General features: G+C 35.7%; 1 long non-coding RNA gene across 1 annotated transcript; it reads left to right on the top strand.

The window, feature by feature from the left end:
* Window positions 1-13,491: 13,491 nt before the first annotated feature.
* Window positions 13,492-22,139, top strand: LOC311083984. Its single transcript, XR_014606402.1, has 3 exons — window positions 13,492-14,261; window positions 21,578-21,681; window positions 21,867-22,139. It is a non-coding gene; the product is annotated as an uncharacterized lncRNA (long non-coding RNA).
* The last annotated feature ends 752 nt before the right edge of the window (window positions 22,140-22,891 follow it).

The raw sequence follows: 22,891 nt of genomic DNA, 5'->3' as shown, positions 1-22,891 counted from the left end.
CATTTATGAGCATTTATTATTATCTTCTGCTTGTTTCTGCAGTTCGTGTAGGCCTCTAAGACTATGAATAACTAAAAATTATTATTGATGAACTTGAATAACTTGAATTTTGTTGGCAATGTAAAAAAATTGGCTTCCCATACCGGGAGTCGAACCCGGGCAGCCTGGATGAAAACCAGGAATCCTAACCGCTAGACCATATGGGAGGCATTGATTCTCCCCCGGCACATTTGAAAGGCTGCACTGCACGGTAAATTATTATGCAGGATCATACTTATGCCAAGCCACAGGAGAAGGAATCCTCATCGCCAAAAAGCTAAAATTTAATTTATCGGTATGTAAATAAATATCGGGATAGCTTTTCCCAGGTGGAAAGAGCTAATGAAGGAGAAAGAGGGCAGCTGTAGGTGCCTGCTTTCTTCTCGACGGGTAAGTCAAAGGTGCGGTCTAAATGACAAGCTTTTTTCATTGCTTGGTTTTGTAAAATATTTTTTAGGCCGCATAACGGTAGAACATGTACAATTAAACTCGATGATGTGCTATCGGAAGACATGTTGTCATAGATTCTTCACACATAACGGCTACCGCAGTTGCAACACGCATTTGAAAAAGTGAGGCGCTAGAGAGCACTATTCGTTTAAATGCAAAATAGAATTTCGCCGCTAGATGGGAGAAATTCTTTTGGGAGAACTAACTTGTCTTTAACAAAAAAAAAAAAAAAAAAAAAAAAGCCTCCACAATCGAGTAGGTCAAAGGGCATGCTTCCTGCTATAGCTCTCCCCAAAGTCTGTTCATGCGGCCACCAGACAGATTTTAAACACCGGATTTACACTTCTACATATATTTTGAGTAGATAACTGATAGTATATTCTCAGTAAAGGGTTTCACCCTGTGTGATTCCACACTGATTAAGGATAGTTCGGGGGATACAAGTAAAAATGATCTTATACGATCGTATACTTATACTTTGAATTATGACTGATAAAATTAAATATTCGCTCAAGACCAGCTTTACTTATGCCGCGTCATGGACCACAGAGGCACATCGCGTCTCTGAAAATGTGTGGTGATTTTCCAAATTATACAACTTAGTCTAAATAAGAGCAATGTGGAGTCCTCGGATTTCTTAAAAATAACACAACAACAAAACATTGTGACAAACTTTGACAACATGTTTCATGGACAAAAATACTGTTGAAATATTTTTGTATAAATAAGATCTAAGATGCCTAAGTACAGTTTTTCAACAATCTAAAGTTTTTGAACAGACGCTGTTTAGTAACAATTATACTTTAGGTCACCGTTAAACAAAATCATTACAATAATCTTCTAAGAAGATAAATAGAAGATATGATTTTAATAAAACTTTAAAGATTTGATTTAAACAGTCTTTTAATTTTAAAAATATCTTATTTAAACTTTTATGGTTATGCTTTTAAATGAATTTAGTATAAACTCTGGATGTAGGCCTACTCTGGAACGCAGACTAGATTTACTGTGACATTGTCCCCCCGAGACTCTGAGTTTCCTGAAGCTTCAGTTCACACTGTGGTTTATCTCTGAAGGATCTGGGGCTGTAAGGTGTTTTTATTTATATATTTATTTAGCTAAAACTTTGTTTACATTTTAGTAACATATGTTATTAATAATAATTTAATTTAAAATAGAGATTAGTTCATTTTTTAGAACCGTGTGCACAAAATGATATTAAATGATTTATTTATTTATTTCATTTTGAAAATGTACAAATGTAGTTTTCTGTGTTTAGGTGTACGGTACAAAATTCATTATAGCTATGGAAAGCCCCCACCATAAAAATTGAAACACCGCATGGACAAAAAATGCCGATTGAATCTTTTCATATAAATGAGATTTAAGATGACTAAGTACAGTTTTTCTACAATCTAAAGTTTTTTGAACAGACATTGTTTAGTAAAAATAATACAATGGGTTAAATTTAAGCAAAATCATTTATATCATACATAAGTCTTCTAAAAGATAAATAGAAGATACGAATGTATTCAAACTTTAAAGATTTAATTTAAACAGTCTTTTAATTTTAAAAGATCTAATTTAAACTTTTAAGGTTATGCTTTTAACCCTCTGGGCTTCTTCGTAAAATAGTCACACTTAGCTTCCTCCCGCCCGAAAACGGGCGAAGCCTTAAAATTTTACTTTAGTTTTTCCCAGGATAACCAATCAAATATATTTTTGTTCTATAATGTTTTCTGATTATTATTTAGAATTTTTTTAATTTTTTTATGATACTGAGCTATTTTTTCCATTAGAATTAATATATATATTTTTATTTTATTTATTTTATTTTATTTTTCAATAAATGCAACATTTCACATCAAAATAGAGTGCAGGCCTAAAAAAAAAAAAAATTCAAGTGAGAAGAGCGCCATCTAGTGGCTTCAAAATGTATTAATTTGTGTCATGTCCTATAACCGCCTATAGGCGGCCTATAGCTTTTTTTATTTATTTATTTGATTTATTCCCATTCGGAAAGAATTTTTTTTATTACTAGGCAACCACTGAATGGAACAACACAAATTATATATCATTTTAAAGCTTAGGATCTCAGCTTTTTAATGCATTTATTTATTTATTATACATTTATTAACTCCTAACGAGTGCTGAGTAATCCCTCTAAAACCGAGTGTACCGCCAGCAGGCGCCACCTAGCTGCGAAAATATTCTTTACCATATTTTTAAAAAATCTTGCCTTAACACAAAGTTGATGTCATTTGAAAGCTTAGAGTCTGAACTTTACAGTGAATGTATCCACTTTGAAAAACTCTTAAGTATTGCTGAGTTATTTGCTGATAAATATAATTTCTTTTTTTTTTTCATAATCTATAAAATAATGTACTGCAATGTGTCAAAAACATCATACAGCTCATGAAACATTCTCAGATAATTGAAAATGGCACTTCATTTTTTACAGCATATTATTACAATTAAAATGAGCCCAAAATTAACATAATCTATTGCTTTTATGACAAGATATTCTTCATGGAGAAACAATTGCCCATGAGGGGGTGTCAAAGACTGTACAAAAAGGCTGTCTCTTTTCCAAATGCTGTAACTTTTGATTCCTTTATCCAAAAATTATATATTTTTTTATCCAGATGCAGCTAACATGTAGGGGGACTTCACTAAAAAAGAATTTTCCTCCTACCTTATTTCCTTCCTGAGTTATTCCATGACAAATAAGAAATATATGCAAAATCATAATAAAAATTATATATATATTGTCTTTTATCCGCTGTTTCTTGGCAGGACAATGTCCAAATGTAATGTAATTTATATTTTCAAAAAATTTAAAAAGAGTTATTTCAAACGATACCTACCTTTCAAACGATACCTACTCACGGGGGCCTCTGTTTGAGAGACTTTTTTATTAAGACTTTTAATAATGTATTGAATTTAATTTAAAAAAAAAAAAATAATAATAATAAAAAAACATTTTATAAAGATATCATTTAAACTTTGAAATAAATTTAGCCCTAACACAATGTCTCATTCTGATCGCTGAATAAATCCTAGGAGTCAGAGACCGTCAGGTGGTGCTGTAAGAGAGAACCACTCTGTGATTTTATATTATATTATAAGCAATTAATTTATATACTTTTAAAGAATAGAATGTTTTTCAACTTTAGTTAAATTAGCAAGATATTATTTTATAACCATATCATGTATACTTTAGTTTAATTAGCACGATAATTATTTTAAAGGATAGAATGTTTTTTGTATGACATTGTTTAATCACAGTGTCTGAACACCACATTTCAAATGTCAGAGCTCAAATGCGAAGGCTGGGAGAGGGAATCCTGTGACAAACACAAACAAACAAACACACACACACCACACACACACACACACACACACACACACACTACTCTGGCTGGTGAGGCATTCAGGAAAAAACTTTTTCTTCTCACTTTTCCAAAGGGGTCCACAATGCCCTGGAATGCGGAGGATATGCTGACACATATCCTATATATAACAGCGCCTTCAAAACCATCAGCAACATCACAGTGACCGAACAGCACATTTCAGATGTCAGAGCTCACATGCAAAGGGTGGGAGGGAGCGCCTGTGACAATATATACCCAGACAGAAACCCATATAACTGAACCTGACACCAACTTCAAACTTTCTGTCATACAAACACCTGTCAAAATCACATGATCTAGGGATAAAAAGGTTCAAATAGGGCAAAAGCTTCTGTCAAAACCACATGATCAAAGCAAGGTCAATAGGGCAAACCATAACAACATAGGCCGGAAAGACACCGGAAGGGCAACCTGTCAAAACACATGATCGAAGGGATAGGTAGGGTCAATAGGTCAATCCATAACAATACAGGCCGGAAGGGCGACCGGAAAGTTCAATGACAACCGGAAGCCATCAATCATTTTGACACATGGTATAGCATAATAACTACTATAGGATAAATCCGAAAGTGTGTTTTATTTTATTTTAAAGCAAAACCACAGTGACAAATAAGACAATAATAGGCTAGCCTACCAAATAGTATACAAGCCCAGATCGATATAATAAATCTGTTTTAGTAAATACATATTTATTTATTTATTTATTTATTTATTTTCACTTTCAGCACTACACGGTTTTAATTCTATTGTAGCCAACGCACAAAACCCAATGGCCTGATGTCACAGTAGCCTAACATACACAGCAAAAAGTCCAGTGTTAAATTAACTCTCCTGGGAGTTTATATGGCTCCAGAGTCAGTGTTAAAATATGAGTGTTAAATTAACACTCAAGAGTGTTAAAGTTAATGAGCTCATTAAGTGATTCATTGAGTGATGATTGAGCATTATTGAAGACACCTGATGTTAGCAAGCAGAATCACTGAAGGAGAAAATCAATTTTTTTAAGACACCGTTATGGAGATCAGTGTTTGCTTTAGTTGGGCTCTTGACCCATAAACTGTAAACATTAGATTATCTTTGGCTGTTGTATCTGAGTTATAACTGCCAGATGAACAAAGATAACGTTGATCAGGTTTTGTTGGTTATGTTTTGACATAATCATAATTTCACCTGAATCACTGATCTCATTTAGAGTCTAATCTCTGACTTAAATGTATATTGTTGATTACAGCATCACTGTGATTCTACAGCATAAGATCTTTTTTTCTAACTAGTCTAAAGGATTTCTTAAAAGTTTTTCTGATAAAACAAAATCTTTCTTTTAGGCACACACAGACATCAAGAATCAGTGTATGAATCTCAACTATGGTGACAAACAGAATATTCAATTAGGAAAAGGAAATTAGTAAGACAATTCAGATCATAATTTATTCATACCGCAATGCATGATGGGAGTCATGAATGAGTTTTGATTGGTGGCACCCAGAATGCACTGCAACATGCTTTATTATTGTCACCATTGTTGAGATTCACAGGCTGATTATTGATGTCAGTGTGTCTAAATAAAGTCATTTTCTAAGTATTTTTATCAGAACAATTTTTAAGAAATATTATGGATTATATTGATAATGATAAAAATAATTTGCTGTAGAATCACAGGCTGCTGTAATCAACAAGGTAAATCTGACTCTCTAAATGAGAGTTGATATTCAGGTCAAATTATGATTATCAAATCATAACCAACACCACCTGATCACCATTTCTCTTTGTTCATCTGAGAGTTATAACTCAGATATAACAGCCAAACAAAATGTAAAGTTGATGCTTTATGGGTCAAGAGCCCAACTAAAACAAACACTGATCACCATAACGGTGTCTTAAAAAATGAGTTTTTCTCCTTTGGTGATTCTGCTTGCTAACATCAGGTGTCTTCAATATTGGTCAATTATCACTCAATGAATCACTTAATTATCTCATTAACTTTAACACTCTTGAGTGTTAATTTAACACTCATATTTTAACACTGACTCTGGAGCCATATAAACTCCCAGGAGAGTTAATTTAACACTGGACTTTTTGCTGTGTATAGTCGAAGTAGCCTACGGTTGACACTTATAGAAAACATGAATCTTTAAAACTATAACATAGGGATTTACAGAACCAACAGGCCCTCATTTTATTAACAAAGAAACGTGAGTTTGCCATTAAACATTTTATTTGCACTTTGTAGCCTACCAAATAATGCACGCATTGGACATCTCATTAAAAAAATGACAACAAAAAACGGTCGTGCTTTAAAAATTAAAATCAGCTGCTTTTACATTCTTACAGTGAATTATCATCCTTTGCGTAAAATCCCGAGTTTGTAAAACATCTCCTTCAAGTAGGCCTGCGTTCGTTTTTAAACAATAACTTTATCCATTCTGTTTTTAAGTACAATAAAACATTAGCCAATAGATCTTAACTAAAATTACCATGGTAAACCGACAAGATAGACATATAGCCTACGATTAAAGTTAGCATTTAATATTTCGTTAATACGGCCAAATCATTCATAAAATCGTACTTAAAGGAATGCGCATGCTCAGACCTGAATCGTCTACACCAATAAGATTGCGGTATTATAAACCAATTAAATTGGGTGTGGGCGGAGCGACACGTGTCGCCCCGCCTAAAAGTGTCGCCCCGCCCCATCGTCCAGACTGCACTCTGGGGTACTACGAATATTGAGCATTATTAAAGACACCTGATGTTAACAAGCAGAATCACTAAAGAAGAAAATCACAAATTGTAAGTTACCATTAAGGTGATGGGTGTTTGCTTTAGTTGGGCTCTTGACCCTTATATGGTTACTTTAATTTTTACTGTTGTTTGTCTGCTGTTATTGATTTATAACAGTCAAATGAACAAAGTAAAATCTGATCTGATATTGTTGGTTATGTTTTGACATAATCATGCTGTGATCTGAAAAATGAAACTTATTGAGATAGTTTGGTTTAACTTGTTACCAGCAGCTTTGTGATTCTTCAGCCTATGATAATCAGTACTTTACTTATTTAAAATATTTAATAAACATTGTTCTGATCAAAAGACTTTCGAATGAATTTATTTAGAAACACAGACATCAATAATCAGCCTGTGAATCTCAACAATGGTGACAATAATCACAACTCATTAATGGCTCCCATCATGCATTGCAGTATGAATAAATTATGATCTGAATTGTCTATGTAATTTACTTTTCCTAATTGAATATTCTGCTCGTCATCATTGTTGAGATGCATAGACTGAATCTTGACATCTGTGTGTGCCTAAAAGGAAGGGGTTTTTTTTAAACAACTTTTAAGAAATCCTTTATATTATATAAAAAAATCTGGGCATTTATGCAGATTCACAGTTATGCTGTAACCAACAACATAAATCAAAGTCAGAAAGAAGGATCTTAATGAGTTCAGTGATCAAGTTCAAATGATGAATGTCATAATATAACCAACACCATCAGATCACTTTTTTTCTTTGTTCATCTGGCAGTTATAACTCAGATACCTCAGACAAACAAAACCTAGTAAACATATATGGGTCAAGAGCCCAACTAAAGCAAACAATGATTGCCATAACGGTGGCTTACAATTTGTGATTTTCTCCTTCAGTGATTCTGCTTGTTAACATCAGGTGTCTTCAATAATGTTCAATCATCACTAAATTAATCACTTAATTATAGATCTCATTAACTTCAACACTCTTGAGTGTGGACTCATATACACTCCCAAGAGTGTTAATTTAACACTGGAGTTTTTGCTGTGTACAAAGAGCCGTAGTTAACTGACAAGCTGAGCCATATCGCATTAATTATCGCTGATGATATGTCCGCGATATTAATGAAATATGGCTCAGCTTGTCAGTTAACTACGGCTCTTTGTAGTAAATGCCGCTCCATCTGAAAGCAGGTGATGGTGATTTACTACTAATCAAGGAACCGGCTTTACTGACGAGATGCGCATAACAATATCGTGCGATATATCACCCAGCCCTAAGTAGACACCATACATTTTTGCTAATTTGAGTCATATGTCGATCATTCTGGGTCAAACTGAAATGCTTGAAAGACTGCGTGTCTTCGTGCCATTGCTATATCCAACGTAAACATGCACGCCACGGTACCGTTGCGCAAGATGGTCAAGGCCACACCCACCCTCCACTTTGCGCCGCCTTTCTCCTCCTCATTATCATTTAAGGCTACAGACACTGCCCGTCTGAAGGAAGCTCATTCTGGGACTGGCTTGTAGTGGCTATAATTCTGCACCGAGGCTGAATTTTTGGAAAGAGATTTCAGATACAGTACTAGGGACCACTAAGGCCTATATTAAAGCCTACAAAAAGTAGCATGTCATGGGACCTTTAAAGAACCCCTAACTTTAAACACCTCAAAGGGCATACATTATAAATATTGGCTTCTGAATATCACAATTGTTTTTAAATTGAATGAACTCAAATTTACATTAATTTATAACAAAAACATAAATACACATCTCAAAAAAACATGTCCTTTGACAATTACACTTGTTGTCAAGGAAACATGATTTAACTGTGCTGGAGTTTCCACGTCTTCAAGGGAGATTGTACCTGGCAAAAGGACAACTATGCCATGCATGTTAAAAACATGGGCATTTTGAAAAAAAATGCCGTTCAAAGCCACAGGGTGGCGCTAAAACCAACAGCTTCACTTGGTTCAAGCTGAGCCTGCTGTTACATCTGTGCCTACAAGAGCCTTATCTCTACAAAATTTCAGATGTTAATTTTTTCACACAGAAATTAAAATCTGAGGCATAAAAATCAGAGCAATCATCGATACAGGAGAACGTGTCAACATTCTAGATGAAAAAAAAAAAATAATAATAATTCAAGACACACAGATAAAAAGATGATACATATATATATATACACTTCTCATCTTTGGTACCCACTTATTTCCACTGTGTGACCCAGTTTGAAAACTGCTGGCATAAGCAACTGCATCATGACCTTTCATGTCATTATAGCAGGAACTAGACAACCACCCATGTCGTTTGTGCTTCATCCTGCATGCACTCATGAAATCTTCTTGGGCAAATGCAAAATGTACCACATCCTGTCTCTATAATGTTTTTGCTGCACAGTTGATGCATTTACCTAACCATCTGGTGCTGTTGTAGCCTGACGTCGTCATACTCTATTCTAGTCAGTATGTTTACATTTCATATGCATTTGCGTATTACCACCTCAGTGAGTTTTCATTTTCAGTAATTAATTGCAACCTTGACAAATGATTAATTGAATCCTGTTTTTTCTTTCTATGCCATGTCAGGAATTTTGTGAATCACGTGTCATAAATCTTACCAAATATTTTCTTGTCACCACTAATGGCCAATCATCACTTAATTATCTCATTAACTTTAACACTGCTTCAGTGTTCAGTGCTTCAGTGCTTCAATTTTAACACCCTGTAGTTAAACACATATGTACACTGAGGAATGTTAATTTAGCACTGGGAATTTTGTTGTGTACATTTCAAATTATTTTCCCTGTGGTGTTTGACACACAAGAGCTGAAGAAGTAGGTTGTTATGCAAAAATGTATTTATTTATTTATTTATTTATTTATTCATTTATTTATTTTTTAAACAAGAAAAATACAAACAGCTTAAGTTGACATAAAAAAAAACCTCCCAGTACCTCCCACACAGCAAAATCCCCAGTGTTAAATTAACACTGCTCATTGTTTACAATTGGTGTAATAGTGGTGACAATTATAAAGCATGTTGCAGTGCATTCTGGGTACTACCAATAAAAAGGGGGTGTAGGTGCGTGCACTAGATTTCGCTTGTCTTAAAGCCTCCTGTCCACTATCTAGCCAGGATCATTTAGATGCTGCCTTGGCACTTCACCAGGCGAGGTCGCTGTTACTGAAGCTTCGAGTAATGAACCCATTTTCAAAACAATTCTTCTAATTGTTTCAGTGCTTCACCAAAGCTTCATTTGCCCATTTTCTCATTTTCCTTTGCAAGAATAGCCTTTGATTTGCTTTCATTCAAATAAGATCCACATTATCAGAGAAATTCAATTTACAGTCAAGCATACATATGAAATGCAAGCATAAAATGTTAAAGTATGAGTGTTAAACGAACACTGAATCAGTGTTAAAGTTAAGTAGATAATTATGTGATTAATTGAGTGATTGACCGTTATTAAAAACTCCTGATGTTAACAAGCAGAATCACCAAATTATAATTTTAAGTTGCCATTATGGTGATCGGTGTTTGCTTAAGTTGGGCTCTTGACCCTTAAATTATTAACATTAGATTTTGTTTGGCTGTTGTAACTGAGTTATAACTGCCAGATGAATAGAGAATAAATGTGACCTGATGGTGGTGGTTGTGTATTGACAATCATCATTTGATCTGAAACACTGAGCTCATTTGGAGCCTAATTTCTGAGTTAGGTTGACTTTGATGCACTGTGTCCTTGTACAGAATAATATTATTAGCATTTCCAATGTAATCCAAAGGATTTTTGTATCATAGCTCTCAGTTCACTCATTTTCATCTTAATACCCTCATAATTATTTTCACGAAAGGCCAAATTATTTTCATTAAAAGTTTCTTTAAATCTTTAGAGAGCCACGGCTGATTATTTGAAAAAAAGACTCTTACCACTTTAGTGTCAATAACTGTTTCTTAGACTTACCTCAATGTTACCATAACACAAATCCAGTGTGCATGAGAAATGGGTTGGACAATTACTATATTGCTGCAAGTGTGGAAGAGTTAATGAAAGTCTATTAAAATCTTTGTTAGGATCCTAGTAAAGCACTCTGTAATATGCTCTGCTGTCTCGTCATTATTAGGTCCTGGTACATACACCAGGAATATGGTTATTCAACCAAATACCTGCGGCAGATAGAAGGGTCTGAAAGATACACCCAAAGTCTCATAGTCCGGGGTACAAGTCTGTTCAATTATAGTAAACTGCGATGATCAGTTCTTATCAACATAAGTCCCCCGCCAACAGATTTCTGTGATTTTTTTTCCTTGTCTCTGTGGTAAAATCCCCCAATGTCCGGACTGTGATTTTCATTTAGCCATGTTTCAGTAAAACAGATGGATTACTGCTCCTACATTCCTCCTAAGATCTTGAGAGATGTGTAAGTGTTTAATGTTCTGTTGGGATGTAAAGTGTTTCTGTATGGTGTGTTTTGTGGGTCACCATTGTGTTGAAGAGTAGAGCCTGAGCTTCAGTCCAGGATGAGCAGAGAAACATTAATGTTAGTCTGTGTGTTTCTTTATTTAACAGACAGTAACTGTGTAGTTGCTGATGTGGTGACGTTAGTAGTGAGGTTAGTAATTGGTGGAAACTCAGGACAGTTATGGTCCATGTGGCCTTTGTCTTTAATCCAGATCTAGGCCACTTCAGGGCCGTCATTCTTTGTGGATATGCGGGTCATGTGAAATGGGGTTGTGTGGACCGGAGCTGGGCCAGAAAACCACTGCTATGTGGAATGGTGATAGCATTCTTGATAGCAGAGGTGCAAGCTGCAGGTATAGAACAAAAACATAACTGTGCTTCTAATTCCCAAGATGTAATGGCCATGTCCAGTACAAGTAACCTTGTTACAGCTGCACTGGTTTGACGAAATAAAGGCCACGCTTCATACAGATGTCTTTTGTTGTTTATTTTGTATCTCTCTCTCTCTTTTCAGTACACAGCAAAAAGTCCAGTGTTAAATTAACTCTCCTGGGAGTTTATATGGCTCCAGAGTCAGTGTTAAAATATGAGTGTTAAATTAACACTCAAGAGTGTTAAAGTTAATGAGCTCATTAAGTGATTAATTGAGTGATGATTGAGCATTATTGAAGACACCTGATGTTAGCAAGCAGAATCACCAAAGGAGAAAATCTCATTTTTTAAGATACCGTTATGGTGATCAGTGTTTGTTTTAGTTGGGCTCTTGACCCATAAAACATTAACTTTAGATTTTGTTTGGCTGTTGTATCCGAGTTATAACTCTCAGATGAACAAAGAGAAAAGGTGATCAGGTGGTGTTGGTTATGATTTGATAATCATAATTTGACCTGAATATCAACTCTCATTTAGAGAGTCAGATTTACCTTGTTGATTACAGCAGCCTGTGATTCTACAGCAAATGATTTTTATCATTATCAATATAATCCAAAATATTTCTTAAAAATTGTTCTGATAAAAATACTTAGAAAATGACTTTATTTAGACACACTGACATCAATAATCAGCCTGTGCATCTCAACAATGGTGACAGTAATAAAGCATGGTGCAGTGCATTCTGGGTGCCACCAATCAAAACTCATTCATGGCTCCCATCATGCATTGCGGTATTAATAAATTATGATCTGAATTGTCTTACTAATTTCCTTTTCCTAATTGAATATTCTGTTTGTCACCATTGTTGAGATTCATACACTGATTCTTGATGTCTGTGTGTGCCTAAAAGAAAGATTTTGTTTTATCAGAACAACTTTTAAGAAATCCTTTAGACTAGTTAAAAAAGATCTTATGCTGTAGAATCACAGTGATGATGTAATCAACAATATACATTTAAGTCAGAGATTAGACTCTAAATGAGGTCAGTGATTCAAGTGAAATTATGATTATGTCAAAACATAACCAACAAAACCTGATCAACTTTCTCTTTGTTCATCTGGCAGTTATAACTCAGATACAACAGCCAAAGATAATCTAATGTTTACAGTTTATGGGTCAAGAGCCCAACTAAAACAAACACTGATCTCCATAACGGTGTCTTAAAAAAATAGATTTTCTCCTTTGGTGATTCTGCTTGCTAACATCAGGTGTCTTCAATAATGCTCAATCATCACTCAATGAATCACTTAATGAGCTCATTAACTTTAACACTCTTGAGTGTTAATTTAACACTCATATTTTAACACTGACTCTGGAGCCATATAAACTCCCAGGAGAGTTAATTTAACACTGGACTTTTTGCTGTGTAGACACCGTGAAAACTACAGGAAATAAAAACATATATTCAAAATATGCATTTCTCAGTCCTTTACAAGTCTCTCGTGCCAATGTCCGATGATATGCAAGTGAATGTCGTAACAGAAATATGACAAATCCAATCAACATCATGAATAGCACATCACATCATGCACATAAAGTAATATAAAACAACATTATAAACATTATGAAACATATAAGGTAAATTACTGTGTGCGCCTCTCAAACCATGCAGATTAGGTAATGCTTTTTCAGACTACATGTTGTTTCTCTGCATCCATGTTCGTTCTGAACCAAATGACGCAGACCCGCTCCAAACTAATCCGGGTCATGTGACATCACATTTTCTACGTAAATCTTACTTAAAGAACCCCTAACTTTAAACACCTCAAAGGGCATACATTATAAATATCGGCTTCTGAATATCACAATTGTTTTTAAATTTAATGAACTCAAATTTACATTAATTTATAACAAAAACATAAATACACATCTCAAAAAAACATGTCCTTTGACAATTACACTTGTTGTCAAGGAAACATGATTTAACTGTGCTGGAGTTTTTCCACGTCTTCAAGGGAGATTGTGCCTGGCAAAAGGACAACTATGCCATGCATGTGGAAAACATGGGCATTTTGAAAAAAATTGCCGTTCAAAGCCACAGGGTGGCGCTAAAACCAACAGCTTCACTTGATTCAAGCTGAGCCTGCTGTTACATCTGTGCCTACAAGAGCCTTATCTCTACAAAATTTTAATGTTAATTTTTTTTTTTTTTTTTTTAAATAACCCTCCTCACACAGAAATTAAAATCTGAGGCAGAAAAATCAGAGCAATCATCGATACAGGAGAAAGTGTCAACATTCTAGATGAAAAAAATATATAATAATAATTCAAGACACACAGATAAAAAGATGATACATATATATATATACACTTCTCATCTTTGGTACCCACTTATTTCCACTGTGTGACCCAGTTTGAAAACTGCTGGCATAAGCAACTGCATCATGACCTTTCATGTCATTATAGCAGGAACTAGACAACCACCCATGTCGTTTGTGCTTCATCCTGCATGCACTCATGAAATCTTCTTGGGCAAATGCAAAATGTACCACATCCTGTCTCTATAATGTTTTTGCTGCACAGTTGATGCATTTACCTAACCATCTGGTGCTGTTGTAGCCTGACGTCGTCATACTCTATTCTAGTCAGAATGTGAGTCTGATACTGCTCCATTGGGCTGTGATTATGGGGCGTGTTTCAACCGAACCAGGAAGGAAAATGCCTCTGCACTCAATTGGATAGACCTACAACCAATCAAAGCAATGGAGTAAGTGACGTATGTTCTTCATTCATGTTTCAGAAAGCTTTATTGGTATGACAAAAAAAGTACATTTTGTATTGCCAAAGCATCACAACAACATAGAAAATGATTTAGAACATTTAGTACACAAAATTATAATAATAGTTAAATTAAATAAAAAAGATAGTATTATATATATATATATATATATATATATATATATATATATATATATATATATTATCTTGGCTAGTTATTGCAAAAATAATAATACCAGGGTTCCCACGGGTCCTTGAAATCCTTGAAAGTTTGTGAATCTGAAAAAATGTTTTCAAGGCCCTGGAAAGTTTTTGAAAATAAACATACATAGAGACAGGTGCTTGAAAGTGCTTGAATTTATTTTGTGCAAGAAGTTTTCTGGAAATAATTCCATATTCACTCCATTCCCCTAATGTGTTATTTCGCCAACACTTCATGGCCTTTGCATACTAGCTTGCTTGATTTACACTAGTTAAGCGCATTTACGCGTTACGTTACCAGGGTTTTTCCTGCATAGAGAATTATGAGGCGGCCGCCTCCGTCAAATTTTGTGCCGCCTCCGTCTCTCGACAATAAAAAATAACTAGAGAATCACCGAAAACGTGAGGATGATTCTGTTTTATTTCATTTAAAGTAAGTGGTGATTGATAGCCTATAGTTGATAATAATATAGTCCTACCTAATGCACTGACGGTAACATGTTTCGCTGTTGAGGCTTGCGCAGTTATTTATAACATATTATAGTTAAGAAACAATATATAGCCTAGGCTACGCGACCAGAGAGCTGTTTGCCTGAATGCCATCAAGATTGAAAGCGAGACTGATTTCATAACAGTTCAATAAACAAATAGTTAAAATTAAGTCACTTACATTTTAGACGCAATGACTGTTTTTGTTCTGTTTCAGCAGCGAAAATAGTTCCAAACAAAGATCACCGCAGAACCACCGCGCATCTCACAGCAACACTCAGCCATGTTTCATTACTGAATGATTCAGCGTTTTGAACGAATCGGTTGAGTCAAAGATTCAATTACCCATTCATAAACTGCCTCATTCTGAATAAATCAGCCGATTGAACGAATCGTTTGAATGAATGACTCGCTCATTAAGACGGTCGCCTGCCGCCTCCTACTGGCGGTTTAGTTTCATAAAGTATCATCTTTTCAACATTCCTTATTTGTATATTCAAAAATATTTAAAATTATCTAATTTAATACAGTTATAATTTTTCAATGTAAATTATTTAATTTGATTAGTAACAGCCTAGTGTCTTATTTTAATTGAATATATTGATCAAATTTAAGAATTTGAAATGAAAGATGGAGCATACATTTAATAAAATTAGGGGACAAAATGCCCTTTATAAAAGGTACAAAAAATTAGTGTATTCAAACAGTAATGTAATGAAAGATTGAAACAACAATGAAATTAAACAATTTAAGTTTGAAGGGAGTAAAGCCTCTGTTTAGGCTATTAAGGAATTATGTAATTTTGCCAAAAGAAGAACTTTTATTTTAAATAAATGTTCATTTTAAATCAGCCTACTTCAGTGTGATATGTTACCATACTATCATGCTTAACACTAAGAATTTGAATAATTGTAATGTGATGATCAGATGCAGATATCTAAATCAAAGAATATAGGCGGTTTGCGGGTGGATTATCATCCACGGAATTAGTTTCCATTGTTATGTTGATGACACTCAAATATATATTTCATCACGGCCGGATGAAAACGCTAAATTATCCAAATTGACAGAGTGTGTTAAAGATATAAAAGATTGGATGACGCGTAATTTTCTTTTATTAAATCCAGACAAGACAGAGGTAATACTTATCGGTTCAAAAAACCGCCCACAAAACCTCTCACAATACAACTTTGACATCGTAGGATGTCCTGTTACTTTATCCTCTACAGTAAAAGACCTGGGTGTTATACTCGATTGTAACCTGTCTTTTGAAAATCATATTTCGTATGTTACAAAAACAGCCTTTTTCCACCTTAGAAACATTGCTAAGCTACGTAATATGCTATCAGTTTCTGATGCAGAAAAGTTGGTTCATGCATTCATGACCTCGAGACTAGATTACTGTAATGCTTTATTAGCCGCTTGTCCTGCATCCTCAATAAACAAGCTACAGTTAGTCCAAAATGCAGCTGCTAGAGTTCTTACTAGATCAAGAAAATATGATCATATAACACCGATTTTATCATCACTGCATTGGTTACCTATAAAGTTCCGTATTAATTATAAGGTATTGCTACTGACTTATAAAGCCCTAAATGGCTTAGCTCCAGTCTATTTAACGGATCTTCTATCACCCTATAATCCATCGCGCACTTTAAGATCAATAAATTCAAGGCTTTTGGTCATACCTAGGATATCCAGATCAACCAAAGGAGGGAGAGCATTTTCACATTTGGCTCCAAAACTCTGGAATAGCCTTCCTGATACTGTTCGTTGCTCGGACTCGCTCTCCCAGTTTAAAACTAGATTAAAGACGCATCTTTTCGGCCAGGCATTCATATAATATTGTTAATCTCACAGTTTCAAACTACAATCCGGCCTCTAGTTCATAAATGCCAGAGGAGAACTGGCCCCCGACTGAGCCTGGGTTCTCCCAAGGTTTTTTTTTTTTCTCCATTGGGTCACCTGATGGAGTTTTAGGACACCATTAGGTCACCTGATGGAGTTTTAGGACACCATTAGGTCACTTGATGGAGTTTTTTCGGTTCCTTGCCACTGTTGCCTTTGGCTTGCTCAGTTGGGGATATTTTGGGGATATTTAATTTTATTCTATCAATCAATAAATTCCACTAGAAACAAACTTTGTTGTATTATTTTATTTTAATACTGTGAAGCTGCTTTGATACAATCTGTATTGTGAAAAGCGCTATACAAATATACTTGATTTGATTTGATTTGATTATCTATTTTTAACAGTGGATTTGGGTGACTCAAAGTGCACCAGATTAATGAATTTATCTTTAAAATGTAAAAAAAATTCTTACGGGGGGGCATGCCCCCGTACCCCCCTAGAGGTACCAAGCTATACCCACAAAAACAATGTGGGAAACACAATAGGCTATATGATGATCTCCAAAAAATACAATTTTTATCATCTTATTATTAAAATACATTAATAGGATTTTACCACATCCGCCTCATTTTGAGCCAGGAAAAACCCTGAGTTATGTTAAGTGTTTCCCGCATGAGGTACTTTGTGTTGTAAGTTGCCATGAAGTTCACGTGCGCATGAAACTACGATGGTACCTCATCGTTTGTTGTTGGACACAACAAATGTGTCCCCTCATTAAGTCCTTGAATTTGAGGGTATTGGACCTGGAAAGTCCTTGAAAGGTCCTTGAATTTGAAGTCAACCAAGGTGTGGGAACCCTGTAATACTGATAACATAAAACAATAATAATAGAGTAAACAAAGATTAATAAATAAAATAAAAAGGATTATTGTGTGTGTGTGTGTGTGTGTGTGTGTGTGTGTGTGTGTGTGTGTGTGTGTGTGTGATGAGGTGTGTTAGGCTGTGAGTGTGTGTTTATTGGGCGTTTGCTGCTCTGCTCGTCCCTCGGGATGTGGAGAGATGCTGCAAATCTTGCTGCTATATTGGAGCATTTGGCTTCTTCGCCAAGGATGAATCTGAGTTTATGGGTTGGGTTACAGGTGTTAAATTGGGGAAATATTTTATTAATTTTGGGGTAATATTGGTCTCTGATGTGTTCATATTTTGGGCATTCTGTGAGGAAGTGCAGCTCGGTCTCCGGCACTCCCAGGATGCAGTGCGAGCAGAGTCTGTCCTCACGGGAGAGCCAGGTCTGTCTGCGCCGGCCCGTCTCGATGGCCAGGCTGTGCTCGCTGAGTCTGTACATCGTCAGGGTTTTCCTGAGCTTCACATCACTCACTGTGCTCAGGTAGTTCGCAACAGTGTACTCTCGATTTAGTGCCGAATAACATTCCAGTTTGTGTTGGTTTTGAATGGTGTTCGTCCAATGGGTGATGTACTTGTCTTGTTCTGTGTTGATAATTTGTGCAGGCCGAATGTGTGTGAGTGTGTGTGTGTGTGCGCGCTGAGGCGTGCTGATCTCTGCCGGAGAGAGCTCAGTCAGTCTCAGCACCAGCTGGCACAGGGGCTCCTCGCTTCGCTCAGCTCTTGGTGTTTGAGGGCTCTGTAATGGTATGTGTTGGTATGTGTTGGGGTCGCTTGTTTTTAGGTGTTTCCAGAATTTGATAGCTCTTTTTTGGATGCTTAGAAGGAGAGGGTATTGGCTATTTTTGGCAAACTTTTCCGTTACTGAAAATATATTTTAAAAATAAAAAGTGTCAGAATAACAACCAATAAGTTGCTTGGTTAATGTTGTTACTTCTGTAACAGAAAAGTACTTCTGTTACTTCTTACAGAAAGTTAGTTCTATAACAACAGCACTAGCCTGGGTGCCAGCCCGAACCCCGCCCACAACATTTTTTGGTCGGGAAGTTCGGTCTGGACTCGATCCGTTGAGGAGTAATTATGCTCGGCTCCCAGAAGGCCGAGCCAATCAAATTGCCAGGGCGGGCTTTAATCGATGATGGACAGATGATCTTGCGGTTACGTAATCACCCACGTCATAAAGAGCGCTTGGGTTGAATTCGTTTTCAAAAAAGATGACTGCCGCTGGAGAATTGAGATTTTACGAGTTCACACTTACAAATAAGTCATTTAGAATAAATGCATATTTGGCGTACTGTCCGAGGAGAGGGCTCGGGCTCGGTATTCGGCCCAAACCCAAAGTACACTTTCATTCTGGCTCCTCAGTGGACGTCTTTTCAACATCCGACTTTTGTGACAAAGACGTTGAAAAGACGTGTTTTGGACATCATTTTGCTTAGTGGTAAGTGTATTATATTTGAGTAAAACATTTATGCTCAGTAATAGCTTTGGCTTATTTCAAATATTACAAATTGCACACTTTGTCTTTAATAACAAATGCACATTAATAAACAAATAATAGTCAGCTAGTTTTTGTACAAAATACTATTATTAAATGTATTTTGAAAGTATACTTTCAATTCATTGTTACAACTAGTGCAGTGCCCGTACAAAATCAGTTTTTGTGTGTGTTTTTAGTAATTGTTGGTTTGGTGTGTTTGAGTGCTCATTGTTACAATTACCCAGCAAAAGTTCAGTGACATTTTTATTTGTGCATGGTAGAAAGCACTGATACTCACATAATGACATACAATAAATATGGAAAATTTAACTACACAATTCAGGGAGCAGGCTACACAGTGAACTCCGAGAAAACGCTACGCTTGAGCAAACAGTTTGTGAATAGGCTACTACAAATGATGGCCGTGAAAGAGACTGTGAATGCATTGAATAGGATATGTTTAGTTGGTGAATAGCATAGGCTACTATTACACAGTGGCGATAACGTTAAGCGCACCAGAGTTAAATATAATATTCAGAAGTAAACAGTGTAGCTGACTTACAGATTCAGTTAACATCCACAAATGAATAAGCGCGACGATTCAGGGAGCAGGCTACACAGTGAACTCAGAGAAAAAGCTACGCTTGAGCAAACAGTTTATGAATAGGCTACTACAAATGATGGTCGTGAAAGAGACTGTGAATGCATTGAATAGGATATGTTTAGTTGGTGAATATTATAGGCTACTATTACACAATAGCGATTGTGGTAGATTTTTTCTCTAAACCTAACTATCTGGGGTGTCTCCAAATGGACACCCAACTCTGTACCTGGGTCTCGTCTCCTGGCGACGTCCCCACTTGGGTACCTGATACTTGAGTCTTGTCTCCTGGCGACGTCCTCACTTGGGTATCTCACGTAGTCTAACTACCTGGGTCTCGTCTCCAAATCGACGTCCCCACTTGGGTAGATTTTTCCCTAAACTCAGTATTAACTTGTTCCCCTAAACTAACTTACTTCCTAAATTAGCTTCCTAAACTAGCTTCCTAAACTAGCTTCCTAAACTAGCTTCCTAAACTAGCTTCCTGCGCAGGAATAAATTGACAAACAGACCTGCAAATGTCCTTTAAATGCTTTAATCACGGCCAGGAGATCTTCCCGAGCAGTTCTCAGGGAATCTCTCCCAAGAAGCAAGGCCGGAGGATCTCAGACAAATTCCATTGAGAATCCCACCGAAAAATACATATACAACAGTTTTTATAGTATAGAGGTATGGCTTAAATGTCAGGCTGCATTACATAATTTCCCCACTATTTGATTGGTTCTTCATATGCAAACCCCTCTGTTACTAGGTAAAGCAAACTCTGTTTTAATTATGACTTCATTTGTTAATCACAAGATTCTAACAGACTGTCTAGTTTCACTTCCCCTTTCTGTATTTATACACACAGACACATACACTCAAAGTCACAAGTTTTTCCCCAAAGAGTTTGGAAACATTAAAAGCATATGAATGTTGTTCCTGCAAGAAAAACAAATGTTAGTTGATTAATTAAAATTCATTCACACCATAAAGTTAAGCACACCAGAATAAAATATAATATTCAGAAGTAAACAGTGTACCTGACTTACAGATTCATTTAACATCCACAAATGAATAAGCGCGAAAATTCAGGGAGCAGGCTACACAGTGAACTCCGAGAAAATGCTACTTAAGCTCTGCTGCTTTCTTCGACCCTCTCTGTCTCTGGTCCTGCGCTGTGCTCACTCAGTGTCAGTGTGAGAGGGGGAGTGGCCAGCAGCTAGAGTGACAAAAGCCAATGTGTGCTTCTTTTACTGATATGTTTAATGATATCTTTTGCATTTCTAATCCAAACAACATCAAACTTGGCACTGCACTGCCAAGTCACTGCCCGTAGCAAGACACCTGTCTAGTTTGAAATCCATCGGTCACACACACACACAGACAGACGTTCCTGTAATTAGACAGATGATCATTTCCAGCACACAGTAAAAATATACCTAAAATATATTTTTAATAAAGTGCAAATAAATACATTTTAAAAAATAAACTGAATTTTCACTTCAAGTAAGCTATATTTTTCTAAAATACATTTTTAGAAAATATACTAAAGTACAAATATTTTGAAGTGTGTTAAAAGTTGTATTGTGAAAATAGATTAAAGCATGATGCTAATATACTTTTAATATATTTAAAGATAGTAAAAAAATATATAGTTTATTATTATTTATAAAAAGTATATTTGCAATGTACTATATGTAATATATAAATACATATTATAAAACATATAATATATATAATATAAATGTAATATATTTCAAATACAATAAAGTATTTATTTATTTATTTTTTCACTAGGGTTATAACGTTACAGGATTTTGTTCCAGGACCAACAAAGCATGCTGCCCCAGGAACATTCCTCCAAAACCAGGACAGGCCGGACAGTCCTTATAAGTCAAAAGGTTGTCCTGCATCCTCAATAAACAAGCTACAATTGGTCCAAAATGCAGCTTTTAGGCCTTACCAGCTTTCTTACCATGTCAAGAAAATATGATCCCAATTTTATCATCTCTACGCTAGTTACCTATAAAGTTCTAATTATTTTCCATTTGCTTATCTCTTTCTACATTGGGATACCCATTACTAGACATTACGCCAGCTCCAGTTTAGATCCAGACTCTTATGAAGATTTCAGATGCCCCAACACGTGTAAAGGGATGGCTCCGACACTTGCAAGGGCTTCAGATGACTCCAACTCTGAATCCACATACACCACTGTCAAATTTTCTATATGTTCTTCATGATCACGTAATAATTGCTTTCACAAGCTCACTGTTTTCTGTCTAATTGAATACATGATGTTAGCTAACTGCATTACTTTGACACAGCCACCTCTGCTAACACATCACTCTAAATTGCAATAAAGAAACATGCATTTTCTGTAAAGCTGCTTTGTGAAAAGCAATATACAAATAAATGTGAAATTAATTATTGATTTACTTTAATCTTTCAGAACTTAGATATTATGATCTAGCTTTTAAAGCATTTGAGCAAATGTTTTTAATTGAATAATCACTGCAAACAGTTTTCTTCCTCCTGCATTCATGGAGGATATTTAGGCTACTCGTTCATGTGTCATCATTACAAAATGAATCAACCCATACTATCACAATTAAGTAAACTGACAAATGCAACTGGAGGCAGCAAGGGTTCAGTTAAGCCCTCCAGCAACAAGGAGATGCTAAATTAGAGAGAGAACAAATGAAAAGTAATAGTACATGCTCTAAGCTTGCCCAATGATGCCTGCCTCTTGTGCGAATGTTTTAATAACCCTAAAACCAGATGGAGAATACAAAGTGGTCTGGTATGAAATAAAGCAAAAGCGTGACTGCTAAATAACAGGGCAAACTGTTGACTTGATGCTACACCATAATCTATATATGGAAAAGCTATTGATAAACAATATTTTGCAACAGACTCATAAAGCAAAAAAAAAAAATAATGGTGGAACTACTCATACAATGTTTGAGAAGAGATCAAGGTTGATGCAAGTTAGAGATTAGGGTTAAGATTGGTCCAAGTTACGCACACAGCCACTCTCTGTATTACCTGTTTATCAGGATGTAAGGGTGCTAATGCTTGGCTTATAAGATCTCCTTGGCAAAGACAAAG

Source organism: Abramis brama (genome assembly GCF_963993115.1).
Source record: "Abramis brama genome assembly, chromosome: 1".
Taxonomy (NCBI): Eukaryota; Metazoa; Chordata; class Actinopteri; order Cypriniformes; family Leuciscidae; genus Abramis; species Abramis brama.
The sequence above is the reverse complement of the archived record's forward strand: the minus strand, read 5'-3'. Positions and strand labels throughout refer to the sequence as shown.